The sequence below is a fragment of the Miniopterus schreibersii genome, assembly GCF_964146895.1.
Source record: "Miniopterus schreibersii genome assembly, chromosome: 11".
Classification (NCBI taxonomy): domain Eukaryota; kingdom Metazoa; phylum Chordata; class Mammalia; order Chiroptera; family Miniopteridae; genus Miniopterus; species Miniopterus schreibersii.
The window spans coordinates 28,163,109-28,186,913 of NC_138111.1; positions in this window are offsets into that span (position 1 = coordinate 28,163,109).

Consider the following 23,805-nt stretch of genomic DNA (forward strand, 5'->3'; position numbering starts at 1 on the left):
AGACCTGCTTGCTCTGTCTTCACCTCTGGCCCATGATCAGTTACTCTGGGATCCAGTTGAGGGTGGATATGCCCGCTGGGAGTACTTTGGTGATTGAAAAAAATATATAGGCTGGCCCTGGCTGGGTAGATCAGTTGGTTAGAGCATCATCCCTATACGCTAAGGTTGTGGGTTCCATCCCTGGTCTGGGCACACACAAGAATGGACCAATGAATGCATAAACAAGTGGAACAACAAGTCAATGTTTCTCTCTGCGCTCTCGAAAATCAGTTAAAAATTTTTTTTGAGCCTTAACTGGTTTGGCTCAGTGATTGGAGCGTCAGCCTGCGGACTGAAGGGTCCCAGATTCGATTCCGGCCAAGGGCATGTACTTCGGTTGCAGGCATCATGGTTGGGGGACATGCAACCAATTGCGATGTGACTCTTTCACGTGGATCTTTTTCTCTCCTCCTTCCACTCTTTCTGAAAAGCAAAGGAAAAAATATCCTCTAGTGAGGATTAAAAAAAAAAAAAGCCCGGCCAGGCATGGCTCAGCGGTTGAGCATCAACCTAGGATCCAGGAGATTGCAGTTCGATTCCTGGTCAGGGCACATGCCTGGGTTGTGGGCTTGATCCCCAGTCAGGGGCATGCAGGAGGTAGCCGATCAATGATGATGCTCTCATCATTGATGTTTCTATCTCTCTCTTCCCTCTCCCCTCCTCTCTCTAAAATCAATAAAGATACATTAAAAAAAGGATAATAAAATAATAAATTTTTTGACAAAAATAATACAGGCTGACAAGGAGGGTGTGTGCTAGCTTTTGTTCCTAATTACTATGGATTTGAGCAAGCTGACCAGCTCCTCTTAGATAAACCAGGGTTGGTGATAGGCCCTATTTCGGTAGAAGATGTCCTGAGAATGACTGTGAAAGTGGGTGCACAGTACTTTGGGAATAGGACATTTTTTTGTGGTTGGAACCATAGCTGCCCTTTGTAAGAGGACAGTGACCATTGTGAATGTTGCTCTTCCCAGAGCCTGTTTAGGGCTGTAGCAAGGAAAAGGGCAGACTGCTAAATCATACCACCCTCGTCACAGCCATCTCTGGAAGACCCATCAGGGCTAGGCCACAGAGCAAGCAAGGCAAGGCAGTACCTATTTCTCTCACGTGGCACTTGTTCCTTTCCAGGACAAACTGGATGCAGCTGCCCTTTGCACCTGCCTTTAAGAGACTGATTCCAAACATGACTCACACAGGCACCTACTTACATGATTAAAGCCTGCAAAACAGGAAGGGGGAGGTGAATGAATTGAAGCAATTGAGAGGGCTTCCTAGAGAAGAGTCATGTTTGAAAGGGATTGGAATTATTAGCCTTTGCCAAAATGAGGATTTTTAGAATTCCCAATCCATGAAACAGTCATTGGTGTTTGCAAAATATTCCATGGTCAAATTATTTTTGGGAAATACAGATTAAAACAGACATGCTTCTTCACAGCCTCAGGTTTTTGGTTACTATGGGATGCATGTTCATGGAACATGCTCAGAAAAAGGTGATGGTATGTGGGGTGGGCTTGGCCTGGGCCTCTGGCCTCCATGGAATCTTGGCCCTGCTCCCATTTTCCAGCAAGACTTTAGAGCAAAGGATGTATCACAGAAGGGCTTTGTGGATTTTATGGGGCCCCTCCCTTTCCTGCCAGCAGTCCCTACTCCCAGGCCATGAAAGAACTTCCTTGTTCTCCCTCAGGCCACATGCCTCATTACAAATAGGCTACTGGCTCCTCTGGTCATCCTTTGGGTTCTTTTGCAGAGGCTCTTGAACCTCTTTTTGCTCCAGATTCCCTGCTTCTACCACTCCGACAGTAGATTAGTATTGATCTGGCCCTCAGTGTTTCTAATAAAGCTGAAGACTCAGTCCAGGCCTCTCTGATCCAGGTGCCACCCAGATGGTTCCTAAAGCAGGTACCCAGAAACAGCAAGTCAGGGTGTCGAGACCCTTTGCTTAGCATTAGGGGTTAATTTTGTAAGAGCCTAGGACCCAAGTGTTTTTTGTTTTTGGGAAACAACAATTTGGGGCAGCGGGGGAAGGTTGGAGACGAGGGAGAGGAAAGATCACTGTGTTACTTGCTTTTAGACATGTTTCATGCTAGTGTGCTGAGTTGGCTGGAAGCTTTGGGAGGGTAGAAACATGGGCTTCTAATTCTGGAACTGCTGTGAAGACAAAAGAAAGTTTGGATTTCTAAAGTTGGTTCTTCTGCCCTCACTTCATTCATCTCCTCCAAAGAATAATCCAGAGAAACAAATGTGAGAAATTTATTTCTACACTAGCACTAGAGAGAGAAAGAGGTATAAACTGAACTCATGATGGGGTTGTAAGCTCTTATGATTCAGCTCTCCAAAGCAGAGATGTGAGCTGTCCTCTCACATTCCCTCTCACATTCAAACACTCCTCTTGATAAGTGTATAATTGCCAAAGTCAGAATTTCGAAAGGATACTACTACTCATTAACTGAGCAGAGTCACATGTTTACTGCATTTCCTGTTAAGCAGTATTCAGAGCTGTAATTAACATCCCCAGTGCTATGGACAGGAAGAAAACAAATGATAAACTCCTACCTTAAAGAAAATGAACTTTTTTAAAAAAAAGAAAAGAAACTTTTCTCACTCATAGCTACTTTTTTCTTAGCTGGTGGCAGCCTGGACAGAGAAGGAGGCTTCTTTGTTCTCCAGGGCCACGGTCATTTGCAGATTGCAGAAAGCACTGCAGTGGGTATCATGGCCTGAGGTCTGGTGGTTTGGGCCCTGCAGTGTGTTGCTTATTGCTTACTTGAGAAACATCCCTCATCTTCACCACTACCACCCCCTCTGCCCTTCTAAACAAAATTACCATCCCAACCACTTCACTTAAGGTTTCACCATTAGATCTTTTTTTTTTTTTGGGGGGGGGGCGGGTACAGGGATGTTATATTACCTGATTAAAGACACTATTGTTATTCCTTGAAAGAGGATACATGCCATCCTCCCAGTGCCAACCACTCAAAGTATGGACTAAAGGAGGATATGGGTTCAGTTCTAGTTCTGCTGCTGCCACTCACGGTCATTTGACTTTGGGCAAGTCCTTTCCCCTCTCTGGAAATCAGTTTTTTCATCTTATGCAATGAGGAGAGGAGTTCAGATTAGACATTAGATGATTAACATCACAATTATACTGGTACAGGGAAGTCTAAGAAGAAGAAGAAATGAATCCTGTCTTCAAGCAGTTTGTCCTCCATCCAGGTAAATACAGCAGGTTTGCTAAATTTTTGATATGTGAGTCTTATTTTCCTAATGGCTTCCAATAAAAGATTGGGAATTATAGTAGGTTGAAGAGTGTCCCCAAAAGTTCATATTGACCTGGAACCTCAGAAATTATCTTATTTGGAAATACGGTCTTTGCAGATGTATATAAGGTAAGGATTGAGATGAGATCATACTGGGTTAGGGTAGGCCGTAATTCCAATGAGTTGTCCTTATGAGACAGACAAGGACATATAGGGACACACAGAGAAGACGATGTGAAGATAGATGCAGAGATTGGAGTGATGCATCTATAAGCTAAGGAATGCCATGAACCACCAGAAGCTAGAAGAGGCAAGGAAAGATTCTCTCCTAGAACCTTAGGAAGGAGCATGGCCCTGCTGACACCTTAATTTTAGACTTCTAGTCTTCAAAATGGTGAGAGTTTCTGTTTTAAAACCAAGTTTGTGGTGATTTGTTTTGGCAGCCCTAGCAAACTAATATAGGAGTATTCTGAGGAATTTTTAGATACCAACTTTTATAAAATCACACTTGAGATTTAATAAAAAAAATTTGGCCCTGACTGGTATGGCTCGGTTGGGCATTGTCCCATGCACCAGAAGGTTGCTAGTTTGATTCCAAGCCAGGCACATGCCTGGGTTGTGGCCTTGATCCCCGGGGGGGGGGGGGGGGGGGGCATGCAGGATGTTGCACTCTCACATTGATGTTTTTCTCCTTTCCCTTTCTAAAAATCAATAAACTTTAAAAAAAAAAAGTCAACTCATGCACTAGCCAAAGAAGTTGGCCAGATCCTGTCTTTATAAAATAGAAAAAATTTTATGATAATACAAATATGAACTATACTCACATAATAGAGCTAAGACTTGTAAAAGCAAAAATTAAAGCTCAGAACCACACTTGAATTGATTCTGCCCGGGAAAACCTGTCTTCTAAGACTGAGGCAGTAATCCCCCAAACTGCCCACCTCCGACTGCTTTTTCCTATCGCAAACTCTAGACATTTTTTAACTTTCACTCTAGGTCATCTTTTTACAATGCAGATTGTAGAGTCTTAGGATGCTTTCCCATACTGAATTTATTCGCCAATACATGTACATCTAGCTATCTGCAGTCCCCCTTGGTAGCAGGAGGTAGCAGGAGATATAGCTAAGGCCTGAGATACCTAAACTTGCTTTACTATAGGATCTGTCTTGTGCCTACCTGTGCAGACCTGGAGTTGCTAGCCAGGGTGTGAGAGGGAACCCCAAAGATCAAGGATGCATAAATCAAGGATGAAGGATGGATGTATCAGAGTCAAGATTGACTTTATTGTTACTAGGCTACTAGTTTATTTAACTGATAGCTGTGGTTTCTATTAGGAACTCTTAGCTTATCAAAAGGGTACTTTGTGTGTTGAAAACATAACAATCTTATCACAAAAAAAGAGACCACCAGACATTATGTGCCTCTTGATGGATTGCAATAGGAAGTTAACAGCATTACCTAAGAAGTATTCTTGCCAGAAAATGAAACTTGATCTTGACAAGGTTTTATCGATGTATCAGTTCTCAGAAAATACAGTGGATAGAGGAACATATTAATGGTATAGCAGGGATGCAAACAACCAAATCCAGAATGTAGGGAAAATGACCTGTTTCCCTACATAAATAAGAAAAACAGAGAACTGTTATAGCTTAAGGGAGATTATGAGGCAGGCATAGCAAGCAAATGTAATGCATAGATGATGTTTATATTGTAATTCAAAACTGCAACAATAAAAAAGATAATCTGAAAATTTAACATTCACTGGATAGGAGATAATAGTAAAGTAGTATTACTTTTTCTAGGCATAATAATGATATTGTGGTTATGTTTTTTAAAAAACCTTAGTTTTTAGAAATAGCTTATTTATAGATGTAATAATGTGTCCAGGATTTGGTTAAAGTAATCCAAAGAGTTACATGATTTTAAAGCTGTATGTTAATTGTTGAAGCTAGTAGATGGGTATATCGGGACTCTAGTTTTGTAATGTTAGAAATTTCCCATAATAAAAACTTTTTAAAATGGTACATACAGGTAAATCTATATGCACTGGCATATAATGATTGCTAAGATATAGTATTAGGAAGACTCATGGACACAGACAACAGTATGGTGACTGCCAGAGGGAAGAAGGGGTAGAGAAAGATAGAAGGTAAAGAGGGGATAAATGGTGATGGAAGGAGACTTCACTTGGGGTGATAAATACACAGTACAATATGCAGATGGTGTACTGTAGAATTGTACTTGAAACCTGTATAATTTTATTAACCAATGTCATCCCAATAAATAAATAGAAAGAAAAACATATAGTATTAAATAACTGTACAAATCAGCTTCTAAAGTGGGATATCTTGTAGAATTCACATATAGCTATATTTAGGTCAGGAAAAGTCTCAAATGTTATCACTAGAATGTCAGTAGTGGGTCTCTTGGTAGTAGTTTCGATGGTACTTCTTAAATTCTTTTGCTTATCTGTATTTTTCTAGTAGTGTCACTTAAAATTCTCCCTACCCAGTTCTTCAACATGTGCTGGTTGTGAGTATGAAATTAATAATAAAGGAGAATGAACCCCTAGCCAGTTTGGCTCAATGGTTAGAGCGCTGACTCTTGGACTGAAGGGTCCCAGGTTCCATTCCAGCCAAGGGCATATACTTCGATTGCAGGCTCGATCCCCAGCCCAACAGACCAGGGCTTATGTGGGAGGCAACCAATGGATGTGTCTCTCTCACATCAATGTTTCACTCTCTCTCTTTCTCCCTTCCACTCTTTCTGAAAAGCAATGGGAAACATATCCTCAGGTGACATATCCTTGGAGTGAGGATTAAAAATAATAATAATAATGAAGGAGGGTGGACAGAGAATCTTGATTGCTCCTTTGCCCAAAAAGCCTACAACAAATATTCCTCAGTTCCCTTTCCTTTGGCAAAAACCTTCTGCTTAGGCCTCCTCTCAACTCAACTGCACTCTCCTTGTCAAAATTGCTTTCAACCAAAAAAGAAATTATTTATAAACATCTCCTCCTATCAAGACCTTTCAAGGCGTAGCTCAGGTTCTAACTCTTCTAGAAAGTCTCCCATGATCACACTCTTCCTCAGGAAGCCCTGCTTTCCAGGGTCTTTCCAAGCTCTGCAGGTACAGAATTGTTCAGAGAACCGGAGTCTTCTGGGGAGACTGAGTAAATTTCTTAGGGCCAATGAGGCCATTCTACATCCAGTAGGGGGAGACAGAGCTTAGTTCCCAACCTCTGGAGGTACCACCCCTGCATAAACAAACTCCATATGGAGTGTGATCAAAGATATACACAAAACGTGGGGGTTTTTGCCCCCCCACTCCCGCGCACGTGCCCTGACCCGGGGATCGAACCTGCAACCCTGGTATGCACCCTCACTGACAATCAAACCCACACCCCTTCAGTGTACTGGACAACATTCCAACCCACCAATGCCAAAACATATTTTTTTAAGGGGAGGGGAAAGGGGAAGACAGAGTCATAAGGTCAGCCTTGAAGGAGGTATTTTATTTTTTTAATATAATGAACTTTTCAGAGTGGCAGTCCTTGAATTAAGCTCTCCTGTACATTTATGTGCAGATCTGCTTTACAAAAATATATGCACATGACCCCAGTGGGGCCTCCAAAAAAAAAAATATATATATATATATATAAAATAGATATATATGTATATATATATGACTTCTTAAAATGTGTGTGTGTGTGTGTGTGTGTGTGTGTTGTTTGAAGCAAGATATACCTTACTGTGGAAGGAATGAACAGGATGTTGCCATTGGATATTCAAATTCAATAAACTGAGCATTGGTTGGAAGAGTTAGGTAGGAGTCAGTTGGAGAAAGAGCACTAGATCTGAGGTTGATGTTTCTAGTTAAATTCTAATTAGCCATTTGACTGTAGGCTGTTTGAATCTCTCAGGGCTGACTGAACTTCTACGATAAGGGATGTGGAAGTGCTTTGAAATAGAGCATAACTGTAAAGTAATCTTAGGGGTCAACAGGTTGAGCCATCTGTTGAGATTTCACAGTCCCGGAGAGATGGCAGATCTCCCTCACTTAAACTCAGTCCAAATAATTGTGACTATGGGGCAGCCAGGAGCATGGGGACTAGCTGCAGTTAACTTTGACAAACACCTCCAAGTCTTCAAGCATCCAGCTAAACTTTTTTTAAAAAATGTTTTTATTGATTTTAGAGAGGGAAAGGGAGAAATAGAACCATCAATCGGCTGCCTCTTGTACTCCCCCTACTGGGGATTGAGCCCACAGCCAGGGCATGTGTCCTGAGCTGGCAACCTCTTGGTGCATGTGACGGGGGCCCAGCCAACTGAACTACACCGGCCAGACTCCAGCCAAGCTTTTACCCAAGCAGGAACCAAGAGCCTCTTTATGCCTCCTGGTTGCAGCCTCCACTTTTAACCAGAGAGAGATGAGAAGCTTGGCCAGACTGCCCACAATGGAGGAAGTCATGTGTGGCCTTTCCCCCAGAATCAGGGGACCTAAGCAACCCTGGAGAGAAGCTGAAAGCTGGGCTACTTAAGACTCTGGGAGGCAGCTTCTCAGAGAACACTAAGAATTATGCTAGGAGTTGAACTGGTAAAACTGGAGCAAGGCCTCAAGGAAAGAGGTGTTGGTACTTAAAGGAGATGCCCTTGCAGGCAGAAGCGGCCACTGCTGACCAGGGTTACGGGGTGACAAGCATAAGCTTTGCCCTGCTGGCAAGACCCCAGCACCTACAGGGCCAGTTTCAGTCCATCTGTGTTTGGAGTCAGGTTCTGATTTTTGTTTTCCCTGAGATCTTCTCCCGCTCCCCCCCAGGTCTCTATCTGCATCATCTGTAGTTGGCTGTGGGGACAGCAGTTATTTTCTGTTGGGGCTATTCTTCAACAGGGCAAGTCCAGGAACTGGTTTAACTTGCTTCTGAGAATCTTGACTCCACCTCAGACTCCTTTGGCTTCAGGAAAGCGAGGTGGAGGTGTGGGGGAGGAGACAGGATTTGGCCAAAGGAAACTGTGAAGCCAGGAGATTCCTGGAGAGATAACTTCGAGGGAGGAAAGTGTCCCAAGGCTTCCCTGAGCTTCCACCAAACTGTCTCCTCACAGATCGTAGGTCAGACACCCTAGCCACTTTCTGCCTCTCCTACAGTTAGTATCACTTTTGAGACAAGTCTTCCCTGCTCATCAACATCGTGCAGGTCTCCAGGTACAGTCATCCATGGTCAGGCCTAGGTCCTTGAGGGCAGGGCCTGAGTCATTGTCCAAATCTCCACCAGATCTGTGTGGAGTCAGTGTTGGGCTGAGGAGTGGAGTGGCCCCTGGAAACTTCCATCCACCCACCCAGTCTTCTGCTTCCATCTGTATATGACAGCTCAGTGCCCTAACTTGCAGCATTCTTGACTCATGTTGTATCTTATGTTTTTGGCAGCTGGCTGTGTTGCGCACTTTAAGGCCAAATTATAGGGCATAAACAGCCATGTTTGAAATTTCAGTAAATAAAATGATAGGTATGTTTCCTTATATGCCTCCAAATCTGCTTTCCTCCCTGTTCATTGCCTCTGGTGCTTATCAACAGGCTTCCTTGTCCTCTGGCTTCTGGTTAAGTTCAGCCAATAGAGGCTAGAAGGAGGGAGAAGAGGGACGTGAGATTGTTTATTGCCCATCACACACCCCACCTTCCTAAAAGCAGGGTCTCTACAGACCCCTGTCCAGTGGCCCTTTCCATGTACTCTGCTCCCTTCCTTTTGTTCCCTCAGGTCCAGTGGTGATCCAATTTTCCCACTGTTGCTGGCCCTGAGGTTTTACAACATCTCTTGTTGTCTTTCCTTTATTAAACTCCCCTCAAATATCCATCTGTTTTTTGCTGGGACCCTGAAAGATAGCACAGGTACCACTGATATATGTGAATCACCACCTAACCTAGCTCTGTCAGTTGTCTGTGGGACCTTAACAAGTTACCTAGCCTCTCTAAAGGCTTGGTTTCCCCATATGTCAAATACTGTAGAAAAGAGGGGGATTGCTCTGAGGTCATTTTCAGCTCTTAGAATTTTTGGTTCTAAGTGTAGCTCCTACAAAATTCAACCAGAATAATATGGGCCTAAATGGAAAAATATATACAATTAATTCCATTGAGCATTTGGATGTAGGGGTTAGGGAGGTTCCCAAAAGTTAAGCGTTAGTTAGCAGGGTCCTGGCCAGATAGCTAAGTTGGTTAGAGCATCATCCCAATATGCCAACGTTGTGGGTTCAATGCCCAGTCAGGACACACAGAAGAATTAACCAATGGATGCATAAATAAGTGGAACAAAAATGTTTTTCTCTCCCTTCCTCTCTCTAAAAATCAATAAAAAAAAAAGAAAAAAAAAAAGCCCTGGCCAGTATTGCTAGGTTGTTTGGAGCTTCATCCTGTACACCAAAAAGTGGCTGGCTCGATTCTAGGTCAGGGCACATACATAGGTTGTGGGTTTGATCCCCGGTCAGGAAGTGTACAAGAGGCAACAGACTGATGTTTCTCTCTCCCTTCCTCTCTCTAAAATCAATTTAAAAAAATATTAAAAAAAAAGTTAGTAGGAAAAAAGGCAAGTAATACCTCCATCTGTGCTGCATGTGTATTTATTTTAAACATGGTCCTTTCTAAGAAATTCTCCAGAGGTGTGGTAGGAATCAGCTTTTATTTTATCTTCAGCTCTGTTCGTATATGTTATGGGGGTTTTTTGTTGTTGTTAGAAAATGTAGGAAAAATTTCTCCTGGTGTTTTCCCCCCCAGTCTGTTTTATTAATCTAGTCTCTCTGTATTTTTCTTATTTTTATTTGTTTCTCTCCATTAAAACAAAGAAAAGAAAAAAGGGCATTTCCCTCAGTACCGACAGAGCAGGGGAGAATCAGAAAGTTCCTAAACAAAGCTGCCTGGCAGGGATACAAATGAGACAGTCAGAACTGACGGGCACCTGGAGCTGCCAGTTAGAGGGAAAGAGTCCCAGATGCTGGAAACTTTTGGCCACAGAGAAATTTTCCCAGGCTGAGACCAAGGCTTACAATTAATTTTAACTTTATACTTTGGACTGAATCCACTTTGGACAGACTCTGCCTAGCTTTCTCTTGCACCACTCAAGTGCCTTGGACCTGTGATTTCAGGGAAAGTGCTTAAAAACCAGAGATGGAGGCTGAGATTTCTCTTTAACTGCAATCACAGATGGCTTTCAGATTTCTAGGGCTGGAAGGAATTAGAAGATTATAATAAAACCTCTTTGTTTTACAAATAAAGGAACTAATATCCAGAGGGAGAAAGGCCCAAGGTCACACAGTGAAAGATACATAAGGGTGGTCTCTGCTCTAAGTACTTTCCACAATTTAATTCATTTGATCTTCATAACAACCTTATGGAGGAAGCATTAGTATTATCATCTCATTTTAGTATTATCAACTGAGGCCCAGAGAGGTAAAGAAACTTGCCTGCACTGGAGTCTGTGTTATCCACTATTTCAGTCTACCACCTCCAGGATTACACTGTAGCTTGATATATCCTGTAGATTGAAATAGGCTATGGTGGGAGTATTTATGTCACAAATCAGCAAATGCTACAAATCAGGGCTTGTTTTGTTGATTGTCAAGGCTTAAGAAAGTGATAAAGATGCAAAGGCACAGGAAAGGAAATGCAAGGACCCCATGAAAGAGATAGGAAGATCACCCCCAAACAGCCTTGGATCTCAACAGCTTCCAGATGGATCCCATTTTCATTCACATGTAACCGTTAAAGTAAACCCCTTTTTTCTTGTCTGCTCCATATCAATAAACGGTCATTTCTGGTGGTGGTGGGTGCTGCTGTATGTGTTTAGATATAATTTGTATAAAATAAAATGCAGAGATATTAAATATTCAGTTGAATTTTGACAGCGTATACACCCATGCAACTACAACTCAAAATAAGACATATTTCCATCACCCCAGGAAGTTCATTCAAGCCTCAAACCAAAACATTTCCATCAGGGCTCCCAATCTACCCTCCCCCAACCACGTTTTGATTTCTTTTAAGTAAATGGTATTTCAGTCTTCCAATTGCTCAAGCCAAAAACTTTGGAGTCATCCTTAACTCATCTCTTTCTCTTACACCCCACATCCAATCTATCAGCATTTCCTGTCAGGTAGATTTCAAAATATGCATAAAATCTAATTGCTTCTCATTAACTCCACTGCTGCCTCCTTGGTCCAAGCCACATCCTCTCTCACCTCCTGACTGGTCTCCAGCTTCCTCACATTCACATGCTCATTCCCCTACAGTCTGTTCACACAGCAGCCTGAGTGATCTTTTAAGAATGTACATTCAGACCTAGCTGATTTTGTTCAGTGGTTAGAGCGTTGGCCCTCGGACTGAAGGGTCCCGGGTTCAAACTTGGTCAAGGGCACATACCTTGGTTGCAGGCACGTGTCCCTGGCGGGGCACGTGCAGGAGGCAACCAATTGATATGTCTCTCCTCACATCGATGTTTCTCAAGAATGTAAGCTCAGATTATAGTCCTGGCTGGGTAGCTCAATTGGTTAGAGCGTTGTCCTGATATGTCAAAGTAGCGGGTTTGATCCCAGGTCAGGGCACATACAAGAATCAAACAATGAATGCATAAATAAGTGGAATAACAAGTCGATGTTTCTCTCTCTCCCTTTTTCTCTAAAAAAAAATCAGTTAAAAAAAGAAAAAGAAAAAAAAAGTAAGTTCAGATCATGACACAACTCTGTGTGAAACTCTCCATTGCTTACTGTCTCTCAGAGTAGAACAGACCTCAAAGTCTCTACCATTAGGCTACATAGTCCTCTCTACCTTTCGTATCTCAATCTACCCATCCCTGGCTTGCTTATTAGGCTCTAGCCAAACCAGCCTTTTTGCTGTTCCCTGAACATTCCCACCTAACAGCCTTTGTCCTTGATGGTTCTCCTACTCAAGACACTCTTCATATGAAGAGTGTCCCTCACTCCCTCAGTTCATTCAGGTCTCTGCTCAGTTGTTATCTTTTTTTCCCTAAATATATCTTTATTGGCTTCAGAGAGAGGAAGGGAGAGGGAGAGAGCGATAGAAACATCAATGATGAGAGAGTCATTGATCGGCTGAATCCTGCACGTCCCCGACTGGGGATCGAGCCCGCAACCCAGGCATGTGCTCTGACCAGGAATTGAACCCCGATCGCCTGGATCCTAGGTCCACACTCAACCACTGAGCCATGCCCGGCCAGGCTCAGTTGTTATCTTATTATAGAGACCTTCCCTGACTGTCCAACCAAAAGAGCACATTCTCCTGACACTCTGACCCAGACTTTGCTTTATTATTTTTTCCTAGCCCTTAAGACCTTGCATTGTATTAGGTCTGTTTGTTTATTGTCTGTTTCTCTCAGTGAATGTGCTGGTAAATGTTTAAAAACCAGCTCTCTGAAAACTATGAGTCCAGCCCTTGCCAGGTGACTTAGTTAGTTGGAGCATGTCCCATGCACCAATAGGTGGAGGGTTCGATTCCCAGTCAGGGCACATACCTAGGTTGCGGGTTTGATACCCTGTCAAGGTGCATATGGGAGGCAACTGACTGATGTTTCTCTCTCCCCCGTCCCTTTCCTCTCTCTCTAAAAATCAATAAAAACATATCCTCAGGTAAGGATATAAAAAAAATAGATATGAGTGCATATATATACATACATAATTTTATTTATAAATATACTGATATAAAGGATGTATAAAACATAATGCACAAATAACAAAATACAGATAGGTACTCTTTATTATAAATTCCATATTCTCACTGAATGCTTTTGTGGAGATTTGTCAAACTCTTGTATTCCTATTATATCTTTGCAACTGACTACCAAGTGCAGGTCCAATATAAATGCTGGCTGATATTTTCATTGACAGATGGAATGTTTTCCAGTACCACCAGACAATTTTCAAATTTTCAGGCAGACACAGACTTGCTGTCCTACAATTTAACTCAATTCTGACGCTATTTACCTGGAGGTAGTGTCAGATCCCATAGGTTAAGGGCTCAGTCCTGAAAGACTGCCCCCACTTCAGATGCCAATTGCAAGTCCAGATTGTCACCTCTCCTTCTGATTGACTAGAAGTTCCTATGACCCCCTCCTCAGGTTTGAACCTTTGTTAGAACAGCTCAGGCAAACATTTACTTATGTTTACCATTTATTATTAAGGATTTTTTTTTTTTTTTAAAAAGGTATTACAAAGGATACAGATGAACATCGAGATGAAGAGGTACACAGGACAAGTCCAGAAGGAGCCTGAGCATAGGAGTGGAACTGGGGTGTGCCACCTTCCTGGCAGATGGATGCATTTACCAACCCAGAAGCTCATCAAATCTTCCTGAGATTGGTGGGTGGGGCTGAGAGTTCTGACCCTCTAATCACTGGGTATTTCTGCTGACTAGCCCAACTGAGCTACTAGGTACTCCCACCCTACCTCATCTCATTAGCATAAACAACTCAGGTGGGAGAGGAAGGGCTTGTTATAAATAACAAAAGGCTTGCCTTTCACTTAGGAAATTACAAAGGTTTTAGGAGCTCCGTGCCAGGAAGCAGGAACAAAATATATATATTTCTTATTACACAACAGAGTAAGGTGAAAGTGTAAAAACTTCACTACTCATTCATCAATGAAGTGAGCAACTTCCGTGTCAAATTGAATAACAGCTTTTGAATGCTGAAAAAATATATAATTTTTGTAGCATTCACAATGTAACAGCTACAGCCATGACACACTTTTTTTAAGTTGATTTTTTTAGAGAGAAAGGAAGGGAGGAGAGGGACAGAGAGAAGCATCCACATGAGAGCAAAACATTGATAGGCTGCCTCCCGCACAAGCCCCAACAGGGATCAAACCCAAAACCTGGGCACATACCTGACTGGGAATCTAACTGGTGACCTTTAGGTGCATGAGAAGACGCCCAACCCATTGAGCCACACCAACATGACACACTTTTAAATATAATTTACATTATTAACATTTTTCTTCTTCACTTTCTTAAATCTAGAAAATGAGTAAAACAAACCCTGATTTGTAGCATTTGCTGATTTCTGTGGCATAAATATTCCCACTGTAGTCTATTTCAACCTACCAACATGATACTACTGAATACAAGTTAGGAAGAAATGCACAGTAGCACACCATTACATAGTTTTTCCACCACTCAGATACAATAGCATAGATAATAGTAATATTATTAGAAGGCAATGAATTTGAGTATCATCTTTATTTTTAATATAACATTTAATTTTTAAGTTTATGTAATTTAATATTTGACAGCTTGCAAAATTCCTGATGATTTAGCAATTTGGTCTCATGGGTGTACAAGATCCAGCTCCAGGACACCTTGGTTTCCTTACTAGACTGTGAGCTCCATAAAAATGATTCCTGGCACATAATATGTAGTCAATAAATTCTTCTTGAATAAATAAATGAAGGAGTAGACTCAGTTCCTTGCCACCTAAAGAGCCTGACTAAATTAATTTGGTGGGGAAAGTAGAGGGTGGGCACTATATGATCTTTTGTCAAGATTCTTATGCCTTGTCTAAAGAAATCTGGGAGTAGGTTTTGTTTTTTTTTTAATATATCTTTATTGATTTCAGAGGAAGGGAGAGGAAGAGAGAGAGAGAGAAACATGAATGATGAGAGAGTCATTGATCTGCTGCAGCCCGCAGCCGGGGCATGTGCCCGGACCGGGAATCAAACCCTGATCGCCTGGATCCTAGGCCGATGCTCAACCGCTGAGCCACGCCCGGGAGTAGGTTAAATAAACGAGGTCAGAAAGGTCTGAAATCTCCAGATTGGGGATGAGAAATGGAAGTGTTCATAACATTATCACTTCAGTCATTCTCCACAATTCCACCACATTACTTTTTAATAATAATTTTGCTTAAATGCCTGCCATGTCTTCCAGCCTTCAAGATAAAATTTTAAATTTTATCTAGGTCCCACGTTTCTAGCTTTTTTTTTTTTTTTTGCGGGCACCAGGACCAACGATCGCTAGCTGCCCTAATACCAAAAAATTATGTTTCCGAAATCTCTTGATGTCGATTCCGCACATAGAACAATCGAGCTGCTCTATGTGTGCCACACACGACAGAAGCCCTTTTTCTAGCTTAATCTCTATCACTCCATTCTATGCCTCTATATCCAGTCTAACCAGGCCATTCACTTTTGCCTGAACTTGCTCTGCATTGTCCCGTCTATAGACCTTTGCCCATACTAGAGTCCCTACTAGGAATGCCCTCCTACTCCTCCCTAACTCAGAGAAATCTCCATCTTTTCACATCCTGCTTGCATAGTTTCTCTTCTGTGAAGTCTTAGTTGGTGCCCCACCCCTTTTAACATAATTAATTCTCTATTTCCCTACATTTAAAGAATTTACATTGGGGAGATGCTAGTCAAAGGGTACAAACTTCCAGTTATAAGCTGAATAACTTCAAGGGATCTAGTGTATAGCATTACATAACTATAGTAAACAATGCTGCATCATATACTAGAAAGTTGCTTTAATGTTCTCACCATAACAACAACAAAATGGTAATTATGTGAGGTGAAGGATTTATTAACTAACCTTATTGTGGTAAACATTTAGCAATGTATATGTGTATCAAATCATCATATTGTACACCTTAAATTTACACAATGTTATATGTCCATATAACTCAATAAAGCAGGAGAGAAAAAAATTGACATATTGTTTCCCTGCTAGATTATGAAAGCCTTGAAGAAAGAATCTGATTATCTCCCATGGCCTAATATAGTCTCAAGCATTTATTTAGTAGGCAACAATAATTGTTTATCGAAGGGGCAGCCTAGGGAGAGGAAAGTACAACAGCTAATCTCTCTGGGCCACAGATCCTCCTCTTTAAAATAAGGATGTTTCTTGCCCTGGCTGGTGTGGCTCAGTTGGTTGAGTGTCGAGCACATACCCAGGTTTCAGGTTTGATCCCGGTATGGGGGCATGCAGGAGTCAGCTGATCGATGTTTCTCCCTCACATCAATGTTTCTCTCTCTCCCTCTCCCTTCCTCTCTCTCTCAAATCAGTAAAAACATAGTATTTTTAAAAATTGCTTGGCCAGGCGTGGCTCAGCGGTTGAGCGTTGACCTAGGATCCAGGAGATCAGGGTTCGATTCCCGGTCAGGGCACATGACTGGGTTGCGGGCTTGATCCCCAGTCGGGGGTGTGCAGGAGGTGGCCGATCGATGACTCTCTCATCATTGATGTTTCTCTCTCTCTCCCTCTCCTTTCCTCTCTCTGAAGTCAATAAAGATAAATTTTAAAAAAAATTAATAAAATAAGGATGTTTCCTTGACTGCTGGGAAGTGAAGATGAACTCACAAGTCATTTCCCAGATCCATGACCTACTTCACAATTTTCCCTAGAGCAGAGCCCAGTAAGAGAAGCACTGTGGCAAAAGGCACAACGCCTTCAACCAAGAGGCATTTGAGCTTTACCAAGTCAACAGGTGTAGCCATTCTGTCCCTGCAAAAGGCCACAGTGAACTATCTTTGGCCCAGAACAGGGCTCAAGCTGCTGGAGGATTATCATTTGGCTGGGGGAATGTCAGGGAAGGTCTGGGCTGACTTGTTGTTCAGCCCCTCTTTTTCCCCCTAGTGTGCTGCTGTGGGAGGGGCATTTTCTTCCTTAGGCAGGCTGGGAACTATACTCATCCTCATCAGAGCAGATTTCTCCTGGCGACTACCATGAGTACACTATTGGAAGCTAAACAGAAAAGTTGTGCTTAAATGTATTCAGTAACTTAAGATTGATATGCAAGTGAGTATTCGCTGAAAATATTCTTTAGTGATCACAGCTGGCCCACCCTCAAGTGGCAGAACTGGCACCATATCAGCAGAAGATCTGAGGGCGTGGCCTCCTCATCTAAAATATCCACCCCTCCACCTGTTATTCCACCATTACAGCTTAATTCCTCAGGGTCCCTAAGGAGGCTTTGTTGCTTCCAGAGACATTCTGCTTCTACTGACATTCAAATTCCTCCTGAAAAAGCATTTTACCAGGGATTAGTAACAGGAAGAAAAAAATTTCTTAGAGTAGCAGTCAAGACACTATACAATCAGATGTTATCTTTATAATACGACACTGATCCCCAAAGAACAATCCCTTCACCCAGACTGGTCTTTGAGCCTATACTGCACTTACTGTTCACACAATTTCCCCTGCCTGAAATTCCTGCCAATCGGTAATATCCGGCCACCCACCTACTCCTAGTCTGTCTCTCATCCATTTATTTATCACCTACTATAGTAAAGCACTATGCCAAGGATTTTGTTTTTTAATCCTCACTCGAGGATATGTTTATTGATTTTAGAGAGAGAGGGAGGGAGAGAGAGAAACATCAATGTGAGAGAGAAACATCAATCAGTTGCCTTCTGTAAGAGCCCTGATGGGGAATCAAACCAAAACGTTGGTATGTGCCCTGACTGGGAATCAAACCCACAGCCTTTTTGGTGCATGGGATGACCAACCAATCAAGCCTCCTGGCCAGGGCTGCCAGGGACTTTAAATTTTAACTAATTAATTAAGTTTTAAATATGTTTATATTGATTTTTTAGAATGAGAGGAAGGGAGAGAGAGAAACATCAATGAAAGAAACATCAGTTGGTTGCCTCCTCAATGCACCCAGACAGGGAAGGGAACTGGACCCACAATCTAGCCCTGTGTCCTGACCAGGAATGGAACCAGCGACCTTTCAGTGCACAGGAGGATGCTCAACCAATTGAGCCACACCTGCCAGGGTGAGATTAAAAAAAAAAAAAGTTTTTATTGATTTTTAGAGAGAGAGAGAGACAGGAAGGGAGAGGGAGAGAGAGAAACATCACTGAAGCCTTCAATCTGGGCATGTGCCCTGACTGGGAATGGAACTGGCAACTTGGTGCATGGGATGATGCTCAACGAACTGAGCCACACCAGCCAGAGCAGAGATTATTTATTTTTTAGTTATAAAAAGTTGTCCACAACACCCAGAACAGAGCTTGGCACATAGCAGGCATACCATAAACCCAAGGTCAAACTTGCCTACTATTCTTTCCATCTCTAGAATTTGCTAAGTTTTAATTTGGATATGCAGGTGTGTATTGCTTTCTATATCTCCTTTGTAAGCAAATATAAAAGAGAATTTTGCAAGATAACTAATGAAGGCATCACTTTCATTTTCAAAATATTTATTGAGTATGTTTACTGTGAGCTAGATGCTAGGTGCTATATATGCAGGCATGAAAAGACATAGTTCCTGTCTCAAGAAGCTTATAGTGCAGTGGGAGAGGCACAAGCAAAAAACACTAATGATGCTGGAGAAAATAAAGCACCATGTTTGGAGTCAGGGAGTCCTGGGTCTTTAGAATTGATTAAAACAAAATTTTTTTTTTTAATACTCATCAGAGGATATTTTTTCCATTGCTTTTCAGAGTGGAAGAGAGAGAGAGAAACATTGATGTGAGAGAGACACATTGATTAATTGCCTCCCCCACATGCCCTAACAGGGGCCAGGGATCCAGCCTGCAACTGAGGTATGTGCCCTTGGCTGGAATTGAACCTGGGACCCTTCAGTCCACAGGCCCACCCTCTAACCACTGAGCCAAACGGGCTACGGCTAATTGTTTTTTAACACTTTTTAAAAATTTGATTTGAGAGAGCCCGGCCGGGTGTGGCTCAGCAGTTGAGCATCGACCTAGGATCTAGGTGATCGGGGTTTGATTCCCGGTCAGGGCACATGCCTGGGTTGTGGGCTCAATCAATGACTCTCTCATCATTGATGTTTCTGTCTCTCTCCTTCTCCTTTCCTCTCTCTGAAACCAATAAAGATATATTTAAAAAAAAACTTTTGATTTGAGAGAGAGAGAGGAAGGGAGGGAGGGAGAGAGAGAGAGAAAGGAAACATCGATTCACTGTTCTACTTATTTATGCATTCATTCGTTGATTCTTGTAAGTGCCCTGACCAGGGATCCAACCCACAACCTTGGCGTATTGGGACGATGCTCTAAGCAACTGAACTACCCAGCCAGGGCAAAATTCTAATTTCTCTATGCATTTAAAATGCACTCTCTCTATAAAAGATGTATATGCAATCCTCTTTTAAGGAAATGTGTTTAGTGAAGTTTTTGACCTTTAGGATCAATGAAAGTCGGATACAAGGTGGTTGTGGGGTTCTAGTCTTCATCAGACAATAATGGCCCTAGGTCTTTCTACTTCCCAAACTATGGAATTCCCAGAATGAAAATAATCTCTTCCAAAAAGAAAGAAGGCAATTCTTTGCCAGCCCCTATTCTTCATGCTTAATAGAACTCTTAAAATCCCATCTGTATTAATTTGCTAGGGCTGCTCTATGATAGCACCAGACTGGGTTATTGACTTAAAACAAATCTCTTCTTTCATAGTTCTGGAGGATAGATGTAGGAGAAATCAAAGCATTAGCAGGATTTTTTTTTCTCTCTCAGAAGCCTCTCTCCTTGGCTTGTAGATGGCCATCTTCTCCCGTTGTCTTTTCACATGGGTCTTTCCTCTGATTCCCTCTGTGTCCTGACATTAGTCATATTGGATTACTGTCAACCCCAATGACTTAATTTAACCTTAATTTGCCTTTTTTAAATACCCTATCTCCAAATAGTCACTTTCTGTATTACTAGGGGTTAGGACTTCAGCATAAGAATTCCTCCCCCTCCCCCGGCTGGTATGGCTCAGTTGGTTGGAGCATTGTTCTGTACACTGAAAGGTCTTGGGTTGGATTCCTGGTCAGGGCACATGCGTAGGTTGAGGGTTTGGTCCTCATTTGGGGCAAATACGTTGGGGCGAGTGGGGGGGGCAACAGATCGATGTTTCTCTCTTACATAGATGTTTCTCTCTGTCTCTCTCTTTCCCTTACTCTCTCTAAAATCAATAAACATATCCTAGGATGAGGATTAAAAACGTTTTTTCCCCCCAAATATAAGAGAAGGTTTATTTAGAAATTTACAGAGGTAGAAATGAGCCAGCTGGGCTGCGGAGGCTCAGGAAACAAGTCAGGGAGGTAGAAGGGCCCTTGGAGCTTAGGAGAGGGAAAGGCAAACATAATGTGCCTGGGGGAAGAAGAGAGGGAAGGGGAAGGTGCCTGCACGAGGTGTGTGGGCACTTCCCCAGAGGGAGAGCCGGGGAACATAAATTAGCCATAAACTATTCATCTAGAAATGTCAGAATATTACAGACACTTCAGTATTGTCAAAAAGGATAAAATCGAAAACCCAAAATCCAACCTTATATAATCTTCCAGACAATTCACTGATGTAGATATTATCCCCATTTTGCAGATGAGAAAACTAAGCAGGATGCAATGAAGTACCTTGCCTAGGGTCACACATTTAGATTCTTCTAGAATAGGGGTTGGCAAACTTTTGTGTAAAAGCCCAGAATGTAAATATTTTAGGCTTTCTGGGCCATGCGGTTTCTTTAGAAAATATTCAACCCTGCCACTATATTGTGAAAACAACCATAGACAATACATAAATGAATAAGCATGGCTGAGTTCCAATTGAACTTAATAGATACTAAAAACTGAATTTCATGTTTTGTGTGTCATGAAACATTATTAGCCTTTTTCTTTTTCCCATTTAAAAATATAAGAACCATTCTTAGCTAGCAGATTATTAAAAAAAACAGGAGGTGGCCCGGCCGGGCGTGGCTCAGTGGTTGAGCATCGACCTAGGATCCAGGCAATTGGGGTTCGATTCCCAGTCAGGGCACATGCCCGGGTTGTGGGCTCGATCAATGGCTCTCTCATCATTGATGTTTCTATCTCTCTCTCACCCTCTCCTTTCCTCTCTCTGAAATCAATAAAGATATATTTTAAAAAAAAACCCACAAAAACAAAACAAAACAGGAGGTGGACTGGATTTTGCCCATGAGTTAGTTGAGTTGTAGTTTGCTGACCTTTGTTCTAGAATCTAGGCCTTCCTGGATTCCTTTAGAACCCAGGCCTTAACCACTAACTAGGTCTATCTATACAAGCACTGGTGTAACCAAATCAAGTTCTTCCTGGTAATAATAGTTCCTTATACAGATGGGACTACATTAAACTAAAAGTTTTACACAGCAAAGGAAACCATCAAAACCATCAATAAAATGAAAAGACAACCCACTGAATGAGAGAACATATATGCCAATGATACATCTGATAAGAGGTTAATAACCAAAATTTATAAAGAACTTGTAAAACTCAACACCAAAAACCCCCAAACAATCCAATTAAAAAAAAAGGACAAAGGACTTGAATAGACTCTTCTCCAAAGAGTACATACAGATGGCCAAGAGACACATGAAAAGATGCTCAATGTCACTAATCAACAGAGAGATGCAAATTAAAACCACAATGAGATATCACCTCACACCTGTCAGAATGGCTATCATCAACAAGTCAACAAACAAGCACTGGCCAGGATGTGGAGGAAAGGGAACTCTTGTACACTGTTGGTGGGAAAGCAGACCGGTGCAGCCACCATGGAATGCAGTATGGAGCTACCTCAAAACATTAAAAATGGAACTGCCTTACGACCTAGCGATTCCACTTCTGGGAATATATTCGAAGAAACCAAAAACACTAATTAGAAAGAATATATGTTGCTCTGGCTGGGTAGCTCAGTTTGTTAGAGCATCGTCCCAATACACCGAGGTTGCAGGTTCGATCCTGGGTCAGAGCACATACAAGAAATAACCAACGAATGCATAAATATGTAGAACAACAAATGGATGTGGTTTTTTCTCTCTCTCTAAAATCAATCAATCATTCGAAGAAAGAATATATGCATCCCTTTGTTCATTGCAGCATTATTTACCATAGCCAATATTTGGAAGCAGCCCAAGTGCCCATCAGTAGATGAATGGATAAAAAAGTTGTGGCACATTTACATAACGGAATACTACTGGGCCATAAAAAAAATGAAATGTTACCTTTTGCCACAGCATAGATGGACCTGGAGAGTATTATGCTAAATGAAGTAAGCCAGTCAGAGAAAGACAAGAACCATATGATTTTACTTGTATGTGGAATCTAATGAACAAAATAAACAAAATAGAAATAGACTTATAGATACAGAGAACAGACTGATGGCTGTCATAGGAGAGAGGGTGGTGGGCTGCATGGAAAAGGTGAAGGGATTAAGCAAAAAAAAACAAAAATCATTATAGATACAGACACAACAGTGTGGTGATTACCAGGGAAAAAGGGGATGGGGGGAGTTACAAGAGGCTAAAGTGGGGATAAATGATAATGAAAGTAGACTTGACTTGAGGTGTTGAACACATAATACAATATACAGATGATGTATTATAGAATTGTACACCTGAAACTTATATAATTTTACAAACCAATGTGACCACAATAAATTCAATAAAAAAGAAGTAAAAAACAACAATACCTTCTCCATGTAAATAAGACATTACAGATTAGATTGATTTTAATTCCTTTTGACTAGCACCCTCAATCACAAACCATTTTTCCCACTACTAACAAACAGCTACTGTTATCAGGTTTGTATACATCCTTTCAGGATTGTTTTCTTGTGCTCTTTCCAGTAAGTTTTTGCCTCTCAAGGGTAGTGGTTATCTTTGACTCTCCCACACATTTCAATAAAGCAGGACTACAAAGAGGAGGAAGACTGAAGGGAGCAGACACAATCCTAGCTCACTGTGAAAAGGGAAGGGAGAAGATATATCTACATATGAATAAGTTCTATTTGTTAAAGGCACTGTCTGAGCATTCTTTGATCAATTCAGATGAATAACAAAGGCCTCCTTTTAACTGAGCAGGACTGTTAAGGTTTCGATTGTATTTATCAGGTAATTTTACCCACAACTAGTCTATTAGTAACTAGCAAGTTAGTAATTAGCATAGTGCCTTGTACAAAGATCAGTATGTTCATTCCCTACCCACCTTACTTAGACCTGTTGTGCCCAAAGGGTACAAACGGGGTGTGAAAATAATTACGAATATTTATTGAGGATTTACTACGTGCGAAGCAGGTACTTTACATAATCTCATTTAATTTTCACCACTTGGTGAAGTAGTGTTATCACAAAGGAAAGCTCCACTGGAGAGGTCAGGCCTGCTGGACTCCAAAGAGCATGTATCTAGCCAGTCTGGGATACTGTCTTTAAAGATCAAACAGGCCAGTAGATGAGAAAATACTTCAAACTGTAAAACACTGCACTACAATTATAAACCATTCTCTCCCATTATTCTTTTTTTAAAAATTTGATTTTAGGGAGAATAAAGAGTGTGGAGTTGAACTCGTAAAAAAAAAAATTGAGAGAGGAAGGGGGAGGGAGGGGGGATGAGAGACAAACATCGGTTACCTCCCCTCCCGCACCCCGGGATCAAACCCGGAACTCAGGTATGTGCCCTGACCCGATCCAACCGCGTCCTTCCGGTGCACAGGACCAGCTCCTACCAACCTAGCCACACGGGCCAGGGCTCCATTATTCTTAATTCGTAAAGTTAAAACAAGCGAGATCG